Source organism: Canis lupus, chromosome 22 (genome assembly GCF_011100685.1).
Source record: "Canis lupus familiaris isolate Mischka breed German Shepherd chromosome 22, alternate assembly UU_Cfam_GSD_1.0, whole genome shotgun sequence".
Lineage (NCBI taxonomy): Eukaryota > Metazoa > Chordata > Mammalia > Carnivora > Canidae > Canis > Canis lupus.
The window spans coordinates 4,949,759-4,973,916 of NC_049243.1; the positions used below are offsets into that span (position 1 = coordinate 4,949,759).

The 24,158-nt window shown below is 44.9% G+C and overlaps 1 protein-coding gene across 7 annotated transcripts in view; it reads left to right on the plus strand.

The window, feature by feature from the left end:
- The window catches only part of LCP1 (lymphocyte cytosolic protein 1), a 106,085-nt gene that overhangs the window by 28,657 nt on the left and 53,270 nt on the right, over nucleotides 1–24,158 (plus strand). For 4 of the 7 annotated variants that reach the window (XR_005376213.1, XM_038569538.1, XM_038569540.1 and 1 more), the window contains exon 2: nucleotides 22,203–22,266. The exons of 1 other annotated variant lie outside the window; for it this stretch is intronic. The gene's annotated coding sequence lies outside the window, so the exon portion shown is untranslated. Of the gene's footprint in view, nucleotides 1–22,202; nucleotides 22,267–23,902; nucleotides 24,032–24,158 lie in introns of those variants that run through there. 2 more of the 7 variants (XM_038569539.1, XM_038569541.1) reach the window with 2 other exon arrangements.

Genomic DNA, 24,158 nt, shown 5'->3' on the forward strand with positions numbered 1-24,158 from the left:
GAAGCGCCTAATCCTTCCCAGGCGCTTTCTCCTGTGCACGTTCATCTCCTGAGTCCTTGCAACCGGCGGGGATTTAGTCCTAAGCGTGTAAGGTGGGTGCGCTGCACGCCCTGTGTGTAGTCTCCCAAGAAGACCTGTAGCCTTCGGAGCAAAGGTGAGCTGCAATGCTCGGTGATGCCACGCTTCCTTCCGAGGCGTGGCAGCGGTGACCTGCAGCAGCCGATGCAGTCAGTGGCCTTGCCCTCCAAACCGCATCGTTCTGCTCTCTGCTCACGCCCCGGACTAAGCGTGTGTGCTTTATTCTTAAGCGTCACGGGGCTAAACGGGTGTGCGTGTGGGGACCAGGGGAGGGGAGAGTGCGGTGGGTGCATCCCCTTCCCTGTGTAGATGAGGAGCTCGCACACCCTACAGCACAGCTGGATGCGGTGGCCTCAGCGTCACACATGGGATTAGCGTGCTCTTGACAGCCCTTGGGGATCCACGACAATCCGAGCCCCCCACCTTTGTGTTTTGATGTCAGAGACTTGATGAGGGTCGAAATGAGGAAGTTCCAGACATGGGTTCAAATCCCTGGCTGCCCCTTCTTAGCTCCTCCTCGGCCTGTCCCAGGTCATGGCCTGCCTTGGTGGCACGGGGACAGTTGCTTCATTTCTTCCGTCGGTGGTGCCAGGTGTAGTGATACCCTCCAAGGGAACGAGGCACGCGGTGTGCGGCTCTGTTTGTGAGCTACGGGCAAGACGGGTTGTGGTCCTTTACTCTTCCCTCCCCTGCAGATCCAGGCAGGACACCGACACTTTGATCTGTTTGACGTATTAACATGGCTCTGCGTAAGGCTTGCTTTAAAGAAGCTTGTTTTTTCTTTTTTTCTTTTTTTTAAGATTGTATTTATTTGTTCAGGAGAGACACAAAGAGAGGGGCAGAGACCTAGGCAGAGACATAGAGACATGGGCAGAGGGAGAAGCAGGCTCCCCCCGGGGAGCCTCTTGCAGGGCTCAATCCTGGGAACCCAGGATCGTGACCTGAGCCCAAGGCAGATGCTCAGCGGCCACCCGGGTGCCCCTAAAGAAAAAGTTCTTAACTACAAGCAATTTGCATGCAAACCACCAAACAAGCTGAGACAGCCTGTGCTCCTGCTTCTCGTTGGATGGTGCCTTGCTCTAAGCCATGGAAACTTGCACGCCGTTGCTGGTGGGGGTCCCTTCCTTGTGCTCAGGACCCCCATGCACCCCTTCACTTACCAACCTACCCAGAATCAGACCCATAAGAAGGTCCCTCGGGTCACCACTCCTTTTGGCAGAAGCTAAGGAAACTGGAACATTCCCTTCTTCCTTGACCCCCATTTCCCGAACCCGGAGTCGTGGCATTAAAAAAGGATTGCTTCCAGTGGATTTGTCACTTGGTGTATCACTTTGCCCAAGTGATCCTGCTTGGGAGGAGAAAGGGCATCTCATCCTGCACCCTCAGTCTGGTTATTCTAAGTACGTAGCCGTGGGACACGTGGTGTCCCCAGTGGTGAAGAGATGGCACGAGTGGGGTCAGTGAGGAGCCGAAGTGATGGGCCGCAGTGGCTGCAGGTGGATCCTGGTTTGCCACCGTTTGCTTAGCAGAGATTATGGGGTTAGGAACCAGAAAGGCCGGTTTTGCTAATCTACTGTAAAACGAGCCTCTGCGATGAATTGGAGCAGTGTGCTTTTCAGATCCACACCTGAGCCCTAGACTTGGCCCTGAGTGTTTCCTAATACGTATCATTCTTAAGGCACCTCACTTACGGGTCCTTATTCTTATTCTTATTCTTATTCTATACGGGTCCTCATTTTGGAAATGAAGTGTTTTCCATAAGGCGAAGACGTGTTGGAGCCTCAAATGCTGTCAGGACGTCGTACAGTTAGTGGACGTGTGGATTTTAAGAGGCCAGACTTTTCCATGAGTTGTTGACATGGGCTGGCTGGAGGATACGGGAAGGGCTCTTGCTGAAATGGGAGGAAGGCCTGTACCTCCCCAGACCTCTCGCGAATGACCTCTGTCCCTTTGAAACATCCGCACAAAGACAAACAGACACCTTTCTCGTAAGAACAAGTAAGGGAACCATAGCACACACGTAGGGGCAATGGGCAAAATGGTAGCCCTTGGACGGCCAAGCACCACGTGGCTGGCTCAGCCCCCCGCCATCGCTCAGTCCTGGGCTCGCAACCGGGCAAAGGTAACTCTTGGCCCTGCCAAGTCAGTCTGCCTGGCACACAGTGGGACAGGGAGGCACCTGACCCCAAAAGGGGAGGCCGGTGCCTCCCATACCAACAAGATACCTCTGCATGCCCCCTGGGGTTGGCTGGGAATGGGAAGTGAGGCCACCCTGGGCCTCAGGAACCTGAGGGACGAGCCGGAGGCCTCCAGGGGTGTCAGGAGGTCCAGGTGCAGCGTACTCAGGCCCCCAAGGCTGGAGAAGGGCAGCAGTGGTTCAGCATCCCCGTCATGGGCGACTTGTGGCCAAGAGGCCAGGAGCATCCACTGTGTCAGAGGACTCAGGCCCAGCAAGGCCACCAAGGGGCAGAGGGCAGGAGTAGGGCAAGGGGAGGACGGGAGTGTCAGGGGCAGGGAGGAGAAGGATGGGCCCATTCCCAAGAATGTCTGTCCCTCGGCAGCCTGGGCTGGCTGAGGTCCCCCAGGACAGCACGGGGTCCCTAGATCCATCTGGCAGGCACCTTTCTTCCAGGTGCCACATAGCACTCATCTGAAATACAAGGGACCAACACTGGGTAGAGTCATGGTCAAGCACAGGAAGTTGGTACCAGGTCACAGAGCCCTAATGAGAAATAGGATCAAGATCCTGTCTCCATTCATGAATTTCCATTCATGAGCAGTCATTGATCAATAACCGTTAGGTGTGGCTAAATAATTATTGAATATCTGGACGTTTCCCACATGGACCAGTCTTGGAGTAAAAATGCCTATAAATATATTTGACTTTTGAGTACTAGACTGAGTAATTTTATTTGCTATTTAATAATATCTAGGGACGTCTGGGTGGTTCAGTGGTTGAGCATCTGCCTTCGGCTCAGGTCTTGACCCTAGCTAGGGTCCTGGGATCGAGTCCCACTTCAGGCTCCCTGCATGGAGCCTGCTTCTCCCTCTGCCTGTGTCTCTGCCTCTCTCTCTCTGTGTCTCTCAGGAATAAATAAATAAAATCTTAAAAAAATAATATCTGTTAAGCTTGGTGTTAACACTGAGTTTGGTTTTTCCATAATCGAATGTAAAAAAAAAAAAAGTTTGCTTTATGGATTTCGATCAGCTTTTCCTTCAACTTCCTTATTTTTAATTGAGGATTTTAATATCAAAGTAATTAATATTTATTGGAAAAAGTAATAGAAAAGTATAGAAAGTAAATGTCTTTTCTTTTTCTTTTTTTAAAGATCTATTTATTCATTCATGAGAGAGAGGCAGACACAGGCAGAGGGAGAAGCAAGCTCCTTGCAGGGAGCCCAATGCGGGATCCAGTCCTGGATCCCAGGATCTCACCCTGAGCTGAAGGCAGATGCTCAACTGCTGAGCCACTCAGGCATCCCAGTAAATGTCTTTCCTATCTTCTCCCCAAACCACTATATTTATCATATAATGCAATTACTATATAATTAATTAATATATAATATATAATAAATATTTACAAATTCACATATTAAATCATTTATAATATATAATTATATATAATTTTTAAGTAACGAGATTACATTGTCCATATTATTTGGTGACTTAGTTTTTTTCATTTATTTTATCTTAGACATCCTATGGGACCTTATTTATAGACCCACTTTATCTTTCCAATCCAGCCTTTGACCGTACAGGCTCAGAACCTTGCATTTTCAATTTGCCCGAGTATTTTTAAGAAATACTGAATTAGGGGTCTGAAACTAATACATGTGTGTTGTAGGAAAATCAATTATACATATAAACAAAAAACCCAAAAATTCCCTGCAATCCTTTTCATAAAGGCATAACAATTGTCAATATGTTGATATAACATATTTATTTTTTAAAAAATTCTATACATACAAATATACATATGTACACATATATGTATTTTAATTTAAAAATAATGTTTCATTGCTACTTCATAACCTTATTGTTTCTTTCAAAAATATGAGAACTTTTTTCCATGTGACGTAAGCTTTTTATTTTATTTATTTTATGATCTTTCTAAAAGGTTTATTTATTTGAGACAAAGAGATCATGAGTCGGGCCTGGGGGAGGGCAGAGGGAGAGGGAGAGAAACAAACAGCCTCCCCAGTGAGTGTGCGGAGCCAGACACGGGGCTTGATCCCGAGACCCCGAGATCCTGACCTGAGCTGAGCTACCCAGGCACCCCTGGCATAAGCATTTTAAAGCTTTTTGATAAAATATCCCCTATTTGTCTTCTAGAAATCCTGGTTTAAGGTCCACCTGCTGTGCGTGTTTATTTCCCTCCATGGGAGCTAATTTGTCCTGAGAATTAATCACTTTTTAATCTTAGTTATTCTTACAGGTAGAAAATAACATCTTATTTTAATTTGTGTTTGATTATTAATGAGTTTAAACATCTTATTTCTCTGTTTATTACCAAGTATAATCTATTATAAATAACTTAACCTAGTCTCTTGCTTATTTTTACATTGTAGTGTTTATTGTTCCGTCCTAATGATTTTTAAGGGATTTTTGTATATTATGGACATCTACTATACCCAGTTTGCCTAACTTGGCTGTTTAAGATGAGAGGTCAAGTGGTTACATATTTGGGCCCTAAAGCCAAACAGACATGGTTTGAGTACAGGCCCCACCATTTACGAGCTGTATGAATTTTGGTCAAATTACTCGACCCTTTAAGCCTTAATAGCTACATCTGTAAAATTGGGACAGTATAGCACCTACCCCATAAAGAGCTGTGAAAATTAAACAAGAATGTCCTCGAAGTGCTTTAACACGGAGCCTGGAGTAAATGCTCAGGAAATGTCAACTTTTTATTTTTTTCTCAACAGCAATTCAGAACCTAATAGTATAAAGGAAATGTCACACCATGACCATTATTATTATAATTGTATGTAACAGGGACTTTGTTGCTAAATTACACTAAAATGGGACTTGTGCTCTTAAAAAAATACATCCATATACAGGTACCTTATATATCCATACGTATATGGTACGAACAGTCATAAAACACATATTTATACGTGTATTGTGTGCATGCCTACATAGGTGTATTATATGAACAGTCACAAAGTTATTTTATACGTGAGCACGTGTAGTTGAATTGGTTAGAAATCGATGCTAGGAATCCCAGTTTAGGTGGCTGCCAGTGCGGAGGTGGACAGCCTCCTACCCATCCCAAATAGAGATGTCAGATGAAATACGTAGCTGAGATGATGGACAGAAAGGGAAATCCTGGTGTTGGAAAGAAAAATAACTCACTGCAGGGAAGTCAGCTGAGGGTGAAGCCATGGTGGTTCCACAGAGGTATTCGATTTGGACATGGGCTTTCAGGGGCGAGGCATTGGGGTTGTACCGTCTACCTGGGAAGTGGGAGAGAGCTCTCTAGTCTGCAGCAGGCAGAGAACTGAAACAAAACACCCTGCATAATATTGAAACCAGAAAATCCACATCCTGGCCAGGAAAGTAGAAGGAGCAAGGGAGCTCGCTGGGCCCCCTTTCAGAAGAGCACTAATCTCTCTCATGGGGGCTCCACCCTCATGACCCAATCACCTCCCAAAGGCCCCATCTCCCAATATCATCACTCCGGGCTCTAGATTTGCACATACAGCTTATATTTCAGAAGACTGTTTTCAGGTACACTTGTCTGTAGGTCAAGAGGGACAGGATTTGATTTAAGCATTTTCCAGAGGAACACAGAAGGATTTCCACAAAAGACCGGGATAAATTAATCAGTGATTAAAATCGGGGCTGTTTTTCTCCTTTGAGATCGTCAAGCATCCTCTTCTATAATTGATTGTCTTGGTCTACATTGAAAATCTGCTGAAGCAGTTAAGCTTTCTCTTCGATGATATTGGCAACGGTTTTAGGTTATACCTTAGCTAAGGTACTGACTCGATAGACCAAAATATTAAATGAGTTCTCCACCTACTCGGTACCTGCGCCGGTGGAGATGAGCAGGGTGGGAGAAAAGCCATGCAGAATGCTTGTATTTTGAGTTCACGACCACCTAATTATTCATTACAAAGGGGAATAAGACTGTAGCTTCACAGTGGAGGACCGTGGTGGACATCAGGTGCTCCGTGATATGATGCATCAAAAAGGACCTGTCGCTTATGAGGTATTACTGCCCAAAAATACAAATCTGGTTTATTTGTTTTTTTAAAAAAGATTTTAAAATTTATTTATTCATGAGAGACAGAGAGAGAGAGAGGCAGAGACACAGGCAGAGGGAGAAGCAGGCTCGATGCAGGGAGCCCAACGTGGGACTTGGTCCTGGGACTCCAGGATCACGCCCTGGGCTGAAGGCAGGCCCCAAACTGCTGAGCCACCCAGGGATCCCCAAAGGAATTCATACTTTAAAAAAAATTATTTTAATTTATTTATTGAGAGACACAGAGAGAGGCAGACACACAGGCAGAAGGAGGAGCAGGCCCCATGCAGGGAGCCCGATGTGGGACTCCAGGACCACAATCTGAGCCAAAGGCAGATGCTCAACCACTGAGTCCCCCAGGTGTCCCTAGACCTGATTTAAAGGGTGAGGAGACAGACAAGCCCAAACAAGGGATGGGACATTCTATGACTAACTTTTTCCAAAGTGTTGAGGTGTTGAAAGACAGAGGAAGTATCCCGGGTTCAGGAGATGAAGGGGACATCACACCTAAATGGAATATGGGATCGTGGATGGGTTCTTAGTCCGGAAAAAGAACATTAATAGGACAATATGCTAAATTTGAAAAAGGTCTGTAGTTTAGTTAATAGTGGTGGATCAATGCTAACTTCCTGTTGTTGCCACTTGTACTGTGGTTGTATTAGATGTTAACATCCAGGATCCTGAGATCATGACCTGAGCTGAAGGCAGCTCATGATCAACTGACCCACCAGGCACAGTTTTTCCCTCTCTCTCTGGTAGGAAATTCCAGAATCATAGAAACTTACTGTTATTTCTCCCATTTTAAAAATGACACATGAGGGGCACCTGGGTGGCCCAGTCGGTTAAGTGTCTGACTCTTGGTTTTGGTTCAGGTCATGAGCTCAGGGTCCTGAGATCCAGCCCCATGTCAGGGTCCATGCTCAGCGCAGAGGCTGCTTGTCCCTCTCCCTCTGTGTTCTCTCGCTCTCTCGCTCTCATAAATAAATAAAATCTTTAAAAAAGATTTTTTTTTGAGCCAGCTCCCTTGAGCCAGCTTCCACTACATTTCTTTTCTTCCTTTGTAATAAATCTCTTGAAATTTATCGTCGCCGTCTCCAGTTTCTTCCCTCCCATTCTTTTGAGGAAGGAGTCCAGCGGGACTTTGGCCCCACCTCTGCCCCAAACTGTCCTTACGTGGTTACTGATGACCTCTGTGCTTCAGTGGTCAGTTCTCTACCCTTATCTTAGGACTAGCAGCAGCGTTTCAGGGACTGATCCCTCTTCCCAGCTTGCGATCTCTTGACTAGGCCTCTAGGTCATCCCAGGCACCTGCTTTATTTCCTATCCCTCTGAGAGTTCCTTCTTAGTACAACCTGCTGGACCCTCTTCATTTGCCTACCCAGGTATGTTGGAGTGCCTCAAAGCTCAGAGCTTGGATCTCTTCTCTCCTTTCTCCGTATTGGTTCTCTGGGTGGTCTCATCCAATCGCACGGCTTTAAAAACCATCCACATGCTGCTGACCTCAAACCTAACCCTACAGCGTGGGCCTCCAGACACGGCAGGCCACTGACCCCCTGAAATCTCCTAACTGGGTCCCTAACAGGGCTAAAACGGAGCTCGTACAATTCACCTTCCACCCTCCACCCACCCCAGGCTGCTCCTGTCCAGTCTTTCCACACTGGTTAATGCAGACTTCCCATGGCTCAGGCTATTGACTCTTCACTTTTTCATGTGCCGCAAAGAATCTGTCAGCAAATACTGTCAAAACACACCCAGAATCAGATGACTTCTTGTCATCTCCACTGCTAAGACCTTAGTCCAAGCCACCCTGTCTCTCAGAGATTATTGCAACAGCCTCCCCCTGGTCTTACTGCCCCCAGCTTTCTCTCCTTTTGTTTAATCAGGAGATTTCCTCCCCTGCAGTGATTTCTTAGACCACTTAGGATAGGAGTCGACCCCCCATGAGATCAGGCCCTTCTGACCTCATCTGCTGCTACTTTACCTCTCCATCTCTGTCTCATCACATTGGCCTTGCAAACGGCAGGTGCACCTTCCCCTCAGGACCTTTGCCCTTGTTCCTTCTGCCTTGAATCTTAGCCCAGAATCTGTAGGGCTTACTCTGCTTCCACTCCTCACCCTCAGCACCCACTTCTTTCATGTTTCAACTCAAATGTCCCTTTCTCAGTAAGACGTTGCCTGATGGCCTGATTGAGAATTTCAAGCCCATATCGCCCTTCTCTGCCTAAAGGACTCACACATACTATGCACACACACACTTCTGTTCCCCCTCCGTGGTTTCATTTTTTTTCTTCCTAAGACTTATCACTTTCTAATATATTGTACACTTTGTTATCTTGTATATTGTCTGCATCTCCTGGGTAGGATGTGCTCTACAACAGGTCAGGAACTTTTGTCTGATTCATGCACGACTGTATCTCGCATGCCTCTGATTATACCTGACACATGGTAAGTGCTCAATAAGTATTTGTTGAAGAATGAATGGATGGATGCATGAAGCATGAACCTGCACTAGAACTTCAGATTTTAGTGCAATAATAGGCTTTGAACCAATGGAATGGTCCTGGGCCTTGCAACAACTTTTGGCAGCAATTTTCCAGGGTATATTAATTACTCAGATTCCCAGGCTTCTTCAGATTAATGTTAGGCATCCAGTATTTACCACATCAAAGATTGTCCCCTTGTCTCCAGCTGATTACAATGCCAACAGCGATGCTAAGGTAGGTCACGTTCATGTCAACACCTTGCATGATTCATTACCAACCTTTCAGTATCATTTTTACTGTCAAGCCATTTATTCCGTATGTACAGTAATAGTCATTATTTTCTCACCACTATTAGGTCTTTTTTTTTTCTTTTACTATTAGGTCTTTTAATTGTCTCTCTTTTCACTTCCATTATCACCGTGTGCCTCCCCATCAGGTTGTTTCAACATTCTTGAGTCCTTTGCGCTGGTTATATAATGTTTATTAAGGTTAATACTGTTTGTTTATCAATCTGCCATGGATTCCATATTTCTGTACAAACACACCAAACCTGCCTTAGACCAGAGATTATAAGTTAGTGACAATTTTTTAATTCATTGACAATATTTTTATTTTTAAAGATTTTATTTATTTATTTATTCATGAGAGACACAGAGAGAGAGAGAGAGAGAGGCAGAGACACAGGCGGAAGGAGAAGCAGGCTCCATGCCGGGAGCCTGATGTGGGACTCAATCCTGGGTCTCCAGGATCATGCTCTGAGCCTAAGGCAGATGCTCAACCACTGAGCCATCCAGGTGTCCTGACAATATTTTTTAAATCAGATGATTTCACATAAAAATCCAGATTTCTGGTTTTTCTTGAGCCATCCAGTTGGCATTCCTTCTGCTACTACCTATGGACAAGACTTCTATTTTCTAGCATGTGTCCATATCTGCTACTCATACTCAGCCCATGTCACGCAGGTTAGTTACCCACCTGGTCCCCGTAGGTGTTTGAGATTGACTCAAACCACAGGCATGGAAATGACTTAGACATGAAAACAACCCTGTGTGCCCATTACTGCCACCTACGAGGGTGGGCAGAGTTGACATCCTTATTCTCAAGCTTTGTTTTCCTGAATATATTCATTAGCTTCAGTAAATCTACTACCAACAGCAATTTTGGAGAGTTCACCCTTCACTCATTCTGGGGCTTGTTTGTTTGTTTTTTTTTAACTATTATTCTTAATTTAAAAATATATTTTTTGTTTATCTTTCATTTATGCTTCATTTCTCTTGAGTTAAACAGGAAAGGAAAAGGGGAGAGGAGATGAGATAACGAAGGATCCTTCTCCTTCCCATGTTCTCATTCTTCTGATTGGAGTTTGTCAGAGACTAAGCGGCCTTTGAAGGCCGAACCCCTCACAGTGTAGACAGCTGATACAGCCCACTGGAGAGGTAGCCGGAACCACCCAATTACTCAGGTTAAAACGTGGGACCACTTGAGCACATATCTGTCACATTTTCTGGCTACTATATAATTCATCTAAAAGAAGACCTCCGTCTGCTGGTTAGCAAGTGCTCAGCCTACATCTGTAAAAAGTTCGTAGCCAAAGGACAATAAGAAAAGCAAGTTAATTAAATGTCACTGAGGTTCAATCCTGTTTACCTTGGATAGGAAGCAAGAAAGGCAGGATGCAAATTGTCAGGAGTTAGGCTATGAACTCAATAGGAACTGAGAATGGTCTGTTTTATCCACCGCTGTATTCTCAACGTCTTCCAAAAAGCAGGATGAAAGAGGAAAATAGTGGATGAATTTGGACATTGTGATTGTTGCAGGCAGAAACAAGTTTTGAGATTTTTTTGGGGGGGCACTTCCAGGGTCTCACCGATGGAAGCAGATCTTACACATTGTTGTAAATGGAAATGTACTATTCATATCTCTGTTTGGTCCAAGAGACTTCATTTTGAGCCATTTCCTTTCCCTGAATAGGATTCTTCTCAAAATGGTTGGAACCTAAAGTGCATATGCCTTCTCCTTTATTGATACTTAACCTTTACTGGGACAGAAAAACAAGAATAAAATATGGTCCTTTATTATCTAATATGGCCTAAAATAATCTGAAATCTAATATCATTTAAGTATATTCCATTACATGCTGAAAAATTGATCAAATTGGCCTTTCTTCTTTCTTTCCCCTCGTGATGTTAGAGGTCAGTCCTTGAACTGCTCGTTTGCTTCTAACTACTTCCTCCTGGAGAGTTGACCGTGACTCATAGTTTTAATGATCTCTGATGAAGCTCAGATCTGTCTTTGGCCTTGACCTCGCCCCACAGCTCCATCACATAGCTTGCCTTTTGCACTGGTGCGCTCTCCTGAGCATTTGCAGTGTTGCCTGTATGTCATTGTGATCCTGTGGATTTGCTCCTTGTCTTCCTAAAATTCTGCCTAGAACATCCCTCTTCCCTGAATTCCTTAGCTGCTTGACCCCAAAGTCATCCTTGACTCATTTTTCTCGTTCATCCTCTGCACATAGGCTCAGAAACAGTCTTGTGTGTGTCTCTTGCGTCTGCCAGGCTGGCAGCTGTTGCCTCAAACCTTCCTGGTAGCCATGGCCTCCTAAGCCTTCTCCTTCTTTCTGGTCGCTGCCCGCCCCATTCCATTTGTCTGCCACCAGACTACTCTGATAGAGCCTATTCCATGGTCTTACTGTCTACTGCATACGTTTCCTGTGATTCTCTGTACCTTTGTTTTGTGTCTTATGCACAATAAACTCTTCCTACAACATAGTAAATACTTGCTTCATAAAGGGGTGACTGAAATAAGGAAACTGTGTCATATGAATTCACCGAAGAGACGCTGGCTGTGTTTTGGCCGACTATGCAGAGAATTAGCAGCTGATTCATATTTCTATTTAAGGAATGAAGAACTTGACCAGAAAGATTTTCATATTGCAGCTGCAGAGACACAGTAAAAACAAAAACTTTTCCTGTGGGCCTCAGTTTCCTTACCTTAAAATGGAATAAATACCCACTTACATCAAGGGGTGGCTGGAAGTGTTACATGCGATGTGTTAAGGCCCTCAGCATAGGGCACGGGTAGGTGCCAAAGAAATCCCAGGTGAATTGTCATCCAAAAAGATTGATTGAATCAATGGATGAAACTGACTTGACATATTTAGGTATTTTATATAGATCACAACTTGTAAATTCAGATTCCACTAGAATTTGGCACTAGCTAGGACCATCGTGTTAGCTGTGTTAGTCTATTTACTCGTTTACTCTTCAGAGTAGCCCTGTGACATGACATAGGTGGTATTGTCTCCAGTTTACACGTAAGTTCAGCCGAGTAAAGGGGAAATGCCTGGCTCAAGGTCGGTGACATACTCGGGGATCAGGGTTTGTCTCTAAAATTTTGAGTTTCAGGTGTTTTGCTTTTCCTGTGCACCGTGCTCCTCAAATATTTTTCTTATTACCTTTTTCATTTTTGTTTATTTTTGCATTGTTCAAAGGCTCATGACTTCCCAGTCTAATACTTGACTCACACACTCTTTTTCTGTTATTATTTTTATATGCTTATTTTAAAAACTTTGTATATGTGTTCTTGGGGGCTTGGAAGCAGGTCAAACACGATCTCAGCAGCAGCAGCAGATCTGTTTACAAAAGCAGCAGCAGATCTGTTTACAAAAGGAAATATTGCCTTTCCAGCAGGAAGCTGAAGGTAAGTGGTATACATTCATTTTAGCCTGCATTTCCTTTAATGACTCTGTTAATGCCAGTGAATATCTAGGGAGTTGTTACAAACTAATGTTATGCAAATTCTCTACTTTTGAAGTGGTCATAGCTTGCACTATTTGCTAGATTCAACTTTTTAATACTTAAAAATATTGCAGGGATAACATTTTTATGCACTTGATATTTTATGAAAATAAAATTTGCAACTAGGAACAGCCCTCTTCCTTTTATACTCTACCTGGCAGTGATAGCCATAATTAGCTTTCGTTGCGCTGTGATCAGGAAGGGGTAGTAAACTCAACATTAAACAGATGTAAAATCAGCTTTTTTATGGCAGCTGTATATGTAAATTCTCCGGAAGACCCCTCATGCTTCGTGAATTTTAGATACATACTTGAAATTTCTAATTACTTTTGTAATTAGAAAGGCTTAACTTTTAAATCCCACATTGTTTATGGAATCAATTTGCCTTCTCAACTAATCAAATATTTATTGAATTTGTACTATTAGCAATGAATTGCATGAAGTGCTAGGAGAGGGTGCAGTTCCTATACCCCAAAAGCTGACATTTCAGTTGGGTGCAGGCGCATCACATTCCCACACTGTTTGCATATGCTAGTCCATCTGTCTGTAATGTCCTTCATTGCACTTTCCTCTGCTTTGCCTGGCCAGCCTCTACACATTTTTGGAGACTCAGCTGTACATCTACTAAGAGGCCTTCCTGCCTGCAGCCCCACCTCCACATCACTGGTACCCTGGGCATCTCTCACACAGTGTTTATTGCACGGCATTATAATTGTTAGGATGTTTAGTAACCATCCAGATTGTGAAATCCTCGAGTGTATGAGAGGACTCTTCTGGTTTTGTTTTCCAAGGGCCTGGCACATAGTATGGTTCTAGTAATAGCCTGATGAATGAATAAAAGTGCTACAAACACATACAGACATGTAGACATAGAGATTAGTGGACAAAGAAAGGTAGCATGCAATAAATGTCAAGAATGACTTACAGACCATACTATAGGTGTCAGAAGAAGAATGAAAAATAAACTGGTTGTCAAGGAAGGATCCCTGAGCAGGGCCTGCCTTGTGGACATGTGACCCATGCCACACAGGGCTTTCTGCTCTGAAGGGCTCCATACTTGGCTCTTGGTTCTCTTGTCAGCATCTAAAAGTTCTTAATCATTTTTGAACATGGAGCCCCACGTTTTCATTTTTCCCTAGGGCCCACAAATTACGTAGCCAGTCTTGTTCTTGGTTCTCAGAGAATGATTCCAATTTATAAAATGGGGAGCGGACGAGCAGGCAGGGAGAGAGCTCATATCTGATAGACATTTGAGATATGTGCCAGGCTTGTCCCACGGTTAACAGACCAGCTCAAGAGCACCAGAGGGCATATGCTGTTAGTATGAAGCTAGAAAAATGGACTGAGGCAGCATTTGCACGTTATCCTAGAAGTGATGAGTAATCTCAGGTGATTAATGAGCAGGAGAATGAGAGGAGGAATGTGTAGCTTGATGAAGAGGAGTATGGTGGGGATGTGCAGGATGTATTAAGGAGCACTGAGAAGGTGCTTGGATAGCTCAGTCGGTTAAGCATCAGACTCTTGGTTTCAGCTCAGGTCATGATCTCAGGGTCATGAGATGCGGTTGCACCTTGGGCTCTGCACTCAGCAAAGAGTCTGCTTAAGATTCCCTCTCTCCCTCTGCCTCTCTCTCCCATTCTCATGCACTCTCTCTCTTAAAAAAAAAAAAAAAAAAAAGGAGCAGTGAGGTAGGAAGTAGTGAATCAGGAAGCTGACCCAAAGTGCAGGGGTATGGTAGTAAGGGTTTAAATAAGGTGGTAGAGGCCCAGAAAGCAGAAAATTGGGAAAGACTATCAGAGAAAAATAGATGCAACCTTGGCCACATGTAAGAAGAAGGGAAAAAGTCAGAGTCAAAAAGGGCTCTGGACTCTCCTGGGTCAGTGATGCACTCCTGGCTGACCTAAGGAAGTGAAGGATGGGGTGCCCAGCAGCTTATTTGTCAGAGGAAGAATGAGTTCAGTTTTAGATGTTTCAGTGCTACCGGGATTTCAATATAGAGTTGCTCATTTTGCAATTATGTATTAATAATTATTCCTGGAGAAGAGAGTTTGAAAAAGGAAAGGAGGGCTAACAGCATCAAATGTTGCCTATTTAGGACATTAACACTAAGTAAAATCTGTTAGATCACAGTTTTATTAATTTATTTTTATTTTATTATTTTTTTTTTATTTTATGTTTTTAATTTAAATTCAATTTGCCAACACGTAGTGTAACACCCAGTGCTCATCCCATCACGTGCCCTCCTTAGTGCCTGTCACTCAGTCACTCCATCCCCCCATCCTCCTCCCTTTCTGCAGCCCTTTGTTTATTTCCCAGAGTTAGGAGTCTCTTATGGCTTGTCTTCCTCTCTAATTGTTCCCCACTCAGTTTCCCCAATTTTAGAACAGGGATGAGATGAGCAGCCCAGTAAAGACAGTGTGGGAGTTAAGAAATGGGGTCATCCTTGACTGTATTTTTCTCCTCTATTCAATCTCTTTCTTCCTCTGAATTCAATCAGCTCCCTTTTGTCCTTTCTGCTTACCAGGTTACCAGGCATCCCTGGAATCTGCCCACCTCTCTTTGTCCCACTACTGCTTATCCTCACGTTTCAGGGAGCTGAAGGCCAAGACCTCTGGAGTGGTCTGATCTTTATCCTTTCTACCCCTGCTCCTTCTCATTGGAGGTGAGGAGTTTTCCTAAAATATCGGTCTGATTACGTCCCTTTCTGTTAGGACACTGTGATGGATTGTGTCCTCCCAAAAAGATATGGAAGTCCTAAATCCCGGTGCTTGTGAATGTGACCTTATTTAGATATTGGGTATTTGTGGATGATGACACTAAGATGAGATCAGAAGGGTGAGTCCTAATCCAATATGACTGTCTCCTTATAAAAAGGGGAAATTTGATACCACAAAGATCTGGGTGATGCCTTTGTGAGAAAAGATTGCCAGTAAACCACCCGAAAGTAGGAGAGACATGGGACAGATGTCCCTCACAGCCCTCAGGAGGAACCAACTGTACTGGCACCTTGATTTCAGACTTTTAGAACCATGAGACAATAAATATCTATTATATAAACCACCCAGCTCATGGTTTGTACTCTGTTATAGCTGCCCTAGGAAACTAGTACAGGTTTTGTTTGTTTTTTGTTTTGTTTTGTTTTTTTCTTAGTACAGGTTTTAAAATAACTCCCCATTGCTTTCAGAGTTGAAGACCAAACTTCCTAACACGGCTTAAAAGACCTACCATGATCTGGTCTCTGCTGGATTCTCCAGGCTTTTCTCTTTCTTCGCTCCCAGCCCTGATTCCTTATCTTCTTGTGCTCTTGCAGGAGTACTTTGGTACCACTCAGGATCTAGATGGACCTTGCTTTCTCTCACCTGTGGTCTTTAGCACATGCCATTCCCTTGTGGTCAAAGTACATTTCTGCCTTTTCTTTCCATTTCCTCCTACCAGTCAGCTGAGTCCTCTTCATTTTATTCAATGAACATTTTTGAAATGTCAGAGTGTTTAAAAGCTAATAGAACAGGCACAGCCCTTGGCCTCATGGGCTTCCCAGCCTAGTGGGAGAGCCCATATCGAATGAGGTAATAGTCGACAAGAGATGTGGGCAGAATGTTGGAGGCCATCAAACAGATGGATTCTGGAAAGCACTTTAGCACACACAACAGAGCTGGACCCTCAAGCCTGTAATGGGAGACGCCAACAAGAAGCAATTCAAACCATACTGTGGATTCAGCAAAGCACAGAATTGTGAAGTATCACATACCTTTGAAGGTCATTGTGCAAGATGGAGCTGGAAACCAGGAGGACTGGGAGAAAGCTTATACAAGGAGCAGTAAGACAGGCCTCACCTCATCCTACCCCTTACCTTGCTATCCAGAAAAAAAAAAAAGGAAAATTCAAAGAAAAAGAGCCTTTGGCTATTAAAAAGAAGAAAGGAGGTAGAGGAGGAGGTGGAGAGGAAGGCGAAGAAGAAATAAAATGTTCAATGGAAATTTGAAGAAAATTTGAAATACCTCCCTGACAGTAGACTAGAAAGGCCAAGAGATCGAAAATCGAAGGACAAAAGATAAAAATAAGAGCTGAGGTAGCCTAATGTCCAAATAAATCTAATCTCAAGGGAAGAGAACACAGAAAGCAGAGGAAAGGAAATGAGGGAGAGAGAGAACTTCCCAGAACTGGAATATTTGAATTTCTGCATTAAGCAATCGCAGAGTCTGAAGTGCACAGTGGATGAAAACATCCCTAGTCTAAGGCATATCATAAAACTTCAGAAATGTCAGGCATTAAAAAAAAAATCTTAAGTATTTTCAGAAAGGAAAAAAAAGGGCACACAAGGGGCCTTAAGTGTGGATGGTATCAGACATTGGTACAATTCCTTCAGAATTTTGAGAGAGAGAATGATTTCCAGGGTGGACTTTCAAGAAAAAGGCTAGATTGTACATGTTTTCAGATGTAAAACATCTCAAGAAATTTATGTCCCACGCAGTCTTTCTCAGGAATGTCCTTAGAGGAGGATGTCCTTATTAAAATAAGGAAGTAGATCAAGAAGATGGAAGGTGTGTGGTATAGAAACAGGAGATCCGACCCAGAGCTAGAAGAAGGGGATTCCCAGTATGATGACAGAGGGAAGCTTCTCAATGGCAGCTGGGCAGAAAGAACCTTAGAAGGCACCTCTCCAAGAAGGATCAAAAGAGAAACAAATTCATCTTCGGATTTTTCAAATTTTATCTTAGCTCTGTTGGAGAGTTTGGTAGGAGTTAGTGATATTTAAATAGAAACCTAGCAAATGAAGAAAAAGATATAAAAGGGAAATATAAACATTGTGCTCCACGCAACTCAGCTATGAATATTTATGTAGTCATTATGAAAACAGAATGATGATTTCACAAAAGTGTTATAATCTGTTTTACAGGATGATGGGAGAGCTAGTGTGTACACCCTGGGGGAGTGGGGGGCAAATCTTCATCTCCCAAGTAAGACACACACACACACACACACACACACACACACACACACACACACAATCAGAGTCTGAACAATCCAGACACAGCATAAGCATAGCATCTTAGAAATCTGGAGTAGCAGAAGGAATAGCTCAAACTGTTGAAAATAATTGTTTTGGGGGAATAGGAATTGGTGGTAAAGAAGATGTATGACAGGAGACTGGTGTTTCCTCATAAGCCCTGAGGTGACATTTGACTTCTAAAGCCATGTATGGTTGGCCCTTGAGCAACATGGGTTTGAACCGCATGGGTCTACTTACATAGAGATTTTTAAAAATAGAGTACAGTACTGTAACCATGTTTTCTCGGTCTTAGGATTTTCTTAATAACATTCTCTTTTCTCTAGCTTACTTTATTGTAAGAATACAGTATACAATACATATACCACATAATGAGCTGTTTATGTTATCAGGAAGGCTTACTAATTAAGTAGGCTATTAGCCGTTACTTTTTGGGTAAATCAAAAGTTATACATGGATCTTCAACAGTGTGAGAGGTCAGTGCTCCTGACCCCAGGGTGTTCAAGTATTGCTTTGATTAAAATATTAAAGAAAGCATATGTCTGCACAAAAACCTGTATGCAGATGTTCAAGGCAACATTATTCTTATATATCAAAAAAGTGGAAACAACCCTCGAATGTCTGTCAACTAATGAGTAGATAAAGAAAATCTGGTATTTCCATAGGCTGGAATATTCTTTTTCTATAGAAAGGAATAAGTACTGATACATGTTATAACATAGATGAGCCCTGACAAGATTCTGCTAAGTAGAAGATAGGCACTAAAGACCATATCATATGATTCTATTTATATGAAATGTTCAAAACAGGCAAATCTAGAGACAAAAAAATAAGTGGCTGGGGGTTTGAGAAGTGAGGATAAATGGGGAATAACTGCTGATGGGTCCATGTAGGGACCCATGTTTCTTCCTGGGGTGATGAAAATGTTCTAGAATTGTATAGTATGATGGTTGCCCAACCCTGTTAGTATACTAAAACCCACAATTTCAATTATAAAAGGTGCATTTTATCATTGGTCATATCTCAACAAAGCCATTATTTAACATTGAAGAGGGATTGAGTTACCAGGGGACAGAGTTGGAAGACAAAATCTTTGCCATATAACTTAGTACATCTTTTATATTTTAAGCCATGTTAAATATATTACTAATCATGAAATTAAAATCTTTAAAATTTAAATGAAGAATATCTAAAACATGATAAAAGAGAATAAAACAACCGACACTCATGTATACAACACTTTTTTTTTTAACTTTTTGTTTTTGCCCAACCTGAACATTTTGCTATGGACGTATTTGAATTCTCCTGTCCACCCTCCTCGATCTCATTGCCCCACTAACTTGCCGTAACTATGTTCTTCAATTGGCATTTATAATTCCTTAGACATATTTTTGTTATAAATACACACACACACATCTATAAATCACACTATAATAGTTGTTTAAAGTGCGTACAAATGTTCGTATTACCCTGCAACATTTGCCTCTCCTCCAAGCTTATATTTGTAAGATGTGTTCTTGCTTAGGCCATCTAGTTCACTCATTATAACTGCTAGATACTATACTGAACAACAATTTATATGTTCACTCGGCCGCCTTTGTTTTTTTGTTAATAAGCAGAGGGACAATAAAGATGTCACTCATTCCCTATCTGAGCACCCGCACTGCTCCAAGAGCCAAGCATATGGCTGGGAAGAAAACCAGCACACATCTGCCCAAAGTTGAGCTTACCATTTTAGAGAAGACGATAAACTTAATGTTAAAATATTGCATGCTAGGAGGTGTTAACTCTGCAGAAAAACAGAGCAGAGAAAGGATGAGCGGAGATGGCCGGGAGCAGCAGAGTTGTAAATAGTTGGGAAATGGTTGGTAAGTGTTGTAAATGGTTGGGACAGGACCAGTCCCATGTTTCTGTGAGAACCCTGCATAGGAAAGCACTCCGGATTCTCACCTTTTTCACAACAACAAACCTAGGTTTACGGGTCAGCCGGGATGCCTCCGCTTCGGAATGTGGGTCAGCTAGATTTGGCCTGGACTGTGGGTTGGGTTTGGATTGGCCTCAAGCATCTCCTCATTCCCCTTGGGCATGGGTGTGTTTTCTTCAGGGTAAATGTCAGACACACGGGAGGCCGGGTCAGATCACCTAAGCATAGTCAAGACCTCTGTTTGTGTCTGGTCCGATGACACTCCAGGGCTCTCGTCCAAGCAAGTTACATGAAATAAGCCTGGGTAGGTTTACCCTACTCACCCTAACCTACTCTAGTGGGAGGGCCCGAAAAGTCTCACAGCAGAGATGGCCGTGTAGAATTCCATAGCAAAGATGTAGTGAAGAATTGGAAACGATTAAAAAAAAAAAAAAAAAAGAAGGAAATACAAAAATAATACCTAATTCATAGGGCCATTGTGAAGAATAAATGAAATCATGTATGTGCAGAGTTTAGTCCAGAGACTGGTATAAATATTAAAAGACTAGTTAACATTTCTATGTCACTTATTATATGCCAGGCACTGTACCATGTTCTCCACATCTATCAGCTTATGCTAACCCTCAAAATTTATACAATTTATACAATTGTATAAATCAGATGCCATTCTTATTCCCATTTTCTAAATAAGGAAACTGAGGCCAGCGAAATGAAGTGCTTTGCCCAAAGTCACGTGACTAGTAGAGCTGTAGAGCTGGGGTTTGGCACCAGACCAGTAGTCCACCGCCTTTGCTCTTGACCACGCCACCCTGCTCTTTCTGTGTGCCTCCCGGACCACCAGTCTGGGTTAGTGCTGTGTGTTCCCACTGGCACTTTGCTTGTCACCTCAGGGTTCTGAGTACGTCTTGCCTCTTCGCTTGTCTGTGTCCTTGACTACAGAGGGCATTCTAGAAAGGCAGAGATTGTGCCCATCTAATTGAGTTTCATTCCCTACCCATCAAAAATGGGGGCAATGGGGGCACCTGGGTGGCTCAGTGGTTGAGCATCTGCCTTTGGTTCAGGTCATGACCCCAGGATCCCAGGATCTAGTCTCACGTCGGGATCCCTGCATGGAGCCTGCTTCTCCCTCTGCCTGTGTCTCTGCCTCTCTCTCTGTGTCTCTCAGGAATAAATAAATAAAACCTTAAAAAAAAATATGGTGACAATGGACGAAAGTGGAGGTGTTTTTCCCTTGTCCCGATCCCACAGTGCACGAAGGAGAAGTGAAAGGAGTATAAGAGATTAAAGACACACGAAAAACATGCAGTCATTGATGGAGCAAGGTATTTCGGGAAATATAAGATAAAAGGATTAGGATTAAAAGGAACAATTGGCCTTGAGGAAACAGAACACCTCTGCCTTTAAAGATGGAACGAGGAAGAAAAAAAAGGGAGGGCTGCAGCCCGGGTGGCTCAGTGGTTTAGCATCTGCCTTCAGCCCAGGGCGTGATCCTGAAGACCTGGGATCGAGTCCCATGTCGGGCTCCCTGCCTTGTGTCTCTGCCTCTCTCTCTCTCTCTCTCTCTCTCTCTCTCTCTCTCTCTGTGTGTCTCTATGAATAAATAAGCAAAATCTTAAAAAAAAAAAAAAAGATGGAACGAGGAGGAAAGGGTGGATCTTGTGAGTGTGTAGGAGGCCGGATGACTTGGATCATCTCAGTAAATAAGGGCCGAGAAAGGATGCAGGGAGACTGAGGCAAGAGGAGAGTTTGGAACAAGCATCTAACTTTGGGGGTCTGTGAGCTCCCTAATGTAATACCATGAACCCAGAAAGACCATCGCACACAAAGTTAGGCATCTAACTTCGGAGGGCGGGAGCCCCCAGGCTGGTCATCCCTGCTCTCAGGAACTGATGAAATCGAATAAAGATATCAGAGGTAGCGTGGAGGCCAAGCAGCTTGGATTGTCTGTGTGGCTCTCCTCAGCAGCCTCCAGGGTCAGGAGAGGGCCGGCTGGTGTGGACGCGGCCTTCTGAGCAGCCTGGGTTGGGGGGATGGCAAAGCACAGGCCGGGGAAGGCAGTGGAGGCTGGTGGGGGGGGGGGGGCGTGGGGGAGGTGCTCCCTGGGTGCCAGCCATCAGAGGTGCACGGTCTGTGGAGAACAGAATGTTAGTAGGGCCGAAAGTCCGCTTCCTGCCCACCCCCAGATGCCCAAGCAGCCCCAACCACAGGTATCTGGGTAGAGCCCCCCCAGAGCAGGGGTTGTACCTACAGAGAGGCCCCCCGAGGCAGCTAAGGAGCTTCAGACATGGGGAGCAGGCCACGATGTGGGCGAGGTGCCCGTGGGGGGCCGAGGAGAGGCCAGAGCTGCTCTGGGGCCCCCGCAGAAGAAGCCTCTTCCACCCGGGCGGCACAGTGGCACGATCCAGTGGCTTTGATCTTCTGGAAGCATCCAGAATCGCCCTCCTGACGGCTCGCCTTCACCCACACGAGTTCCACCGTCCTCCCGCGTCAGCTCTGCTCACACCCGCCCCTGCCTCCGTGTCCCACAGGCCCTGTCACCCCCTCCTGGCAGGTGGCATCGGTCCACGCACGAGTTGGCCTGCCCCAGAGCAGGGGGTGTACCTACAGAGAGGCCCCGGGAGGCTGGTCGAGCCAGTGCTCAAGTGTGTCTTACTGTCCCTCGCAGGTCCTCGGATCCCCGACGGCCGGGCGCCCGGAGACCCGGGATGCTGGTCCTCTCCTCCTCCCAGGTAAACACAAGGAGCCCCTGTCCCCTTCGTGGTATGTTACTGCTGGGTCTGCGGGCCCGTCGTCAGGCCAACCGGGGTGCGAGCCCGACCGGGGAGCTCCCGTGTCACAGGTTCTCATCCTCACACCGTCAGGACACCAGTGGCGGGTGGTGACTGTTCCCACCAGTGTGCAAACCCCCCACATTCGGCTCCTCTGTGGTGTGACCGCCCCTGTCCCAGTGATGCCCGGGTGGGGTTTCTTTGGGGGGTCCCAAAAGAACTTAGGCGCCTCTGCAAACCCCTCTGCCTAGCTACTACTCTGGCTACGCAGTGGAGACAACAGGGTCTGACTCACCCTCTCCGTCTTCCGTGGGAGTCACAAGACGCCTGAGAGTCCTCTGGAGGTGAGCCACTTCTAGAAAGGACGGAATCTCCACCACCTCTGGCCCGTGACTCCATCCACCCTCTCCTCCAACATGACCTCTGTGTGGCTCTGCCCAAGGAGCCCCCAGACCCCCACTGGCCAATGACGTAGATACATCAGAAATATCTTGGTTTAACATTTGAGGTCAGAGGCAGGCACTTTCTAGGGCAGAAATCAAAGAAGCACAAGGGCAGCTCCCCAACCATGGCACCCGCCTCACTGGGGGTTCCGGGCCCTTGCCACTACAGAAGCAGATAGAATGATCCAGCGTTGTCAACGTAGCATCAGGTCGAAGTGCAGCCATAGGCCCTGGTTCCTCAATAGCTGGCGGCTGGAGCCACACATGGTTTGGGGACAATCTGGAGACTATGCTTAAAGTCTAGTTAACATTACTGACCCATCTTCACAGCCCCCGTGGGGCCACGAGCCCTTGAGCACTTCCTTTCAAAAATGGGAATTTGTTGTCAGGACAAGCATCCAGGGTCTAGACCAGAGCTTGTGCAGAGCTGGGGTTTGTTCCCTTTGCTTATTTTATTTTATTTTATTTTATTTTATTTTATTTTATTTTATTTTATTTTAATTATTTTATTTTATTATTATTTTATTTATTCATGAGAGACAGAGAGAGAGAGAGAGAGAGACAGGCAGAGGGAGACGCAGGCTCCATGCAGGAGGCCCAACGTGGGACCCCATCCCAGGACCCCGGGGTCACACCCTGAGCTGAAGGCAGATGCTCAACTGCTGAGCCCCCCAGGCGTCCCCCCTTCTCTGATTTTATAAAACGGGCACTCCAAAACCCCAATGTAGCCTGCATGAGGGCGGTTACTGCCCATTTACCGGTAGCCGCGGCCCGCGTGCTCCACCTGGGCTCGGTATAGGAAGCACCTGAATAATTGAAATCTCTAATTGGGTTAAAGAGATCCTTAGCACATAGACGTTCTATAAATAAAAGAATGAGTGAATAATATAGTGACTTTCCTTTGTGTAGGCCCTTCCCCCTCAGGAGACCCCGTCGTGGTGTTGGCTCCAATGAGACCATTGTGCGGGGACACTGGGGACAGGTCTGGTTGGGTTTCGGGCCGGGGCGGGGCCTTCCCAAGGAAATCCCTGTTAGTCCGTGTCAGGTGCGTGTGCCAGCGTCCCCCTGGCCTGTGCACCAGCCCCCCTCCTCGTGCTTGGCCTCGCCGTCGGTGGCCAGAGGCTGGGCCTTGCGTGTGCAGCCAGGGGGGCACGTGGGGAAGGGTGGCGGGCGACCTCGCCCTGCTATCTGAAATCAGGAAGGTTCCAGGAGCCCGGAGCCCGGGCGACACAGCTGGAGGAGGAAGGGAAGGAGACAGAAAAATGCTTTCTAAAGAGGAAGTGGTAAGGAGCTTCTGAATTTCAGCTTGACCTGTGCTGTCAGGTGATTCCTGTGGGGGAGGAGACACAAAAGAAAGAAAGAAAAGAAAAAAAAAAAAAAGTTAGGTAAAATGTCCTTATAAAGACAAAA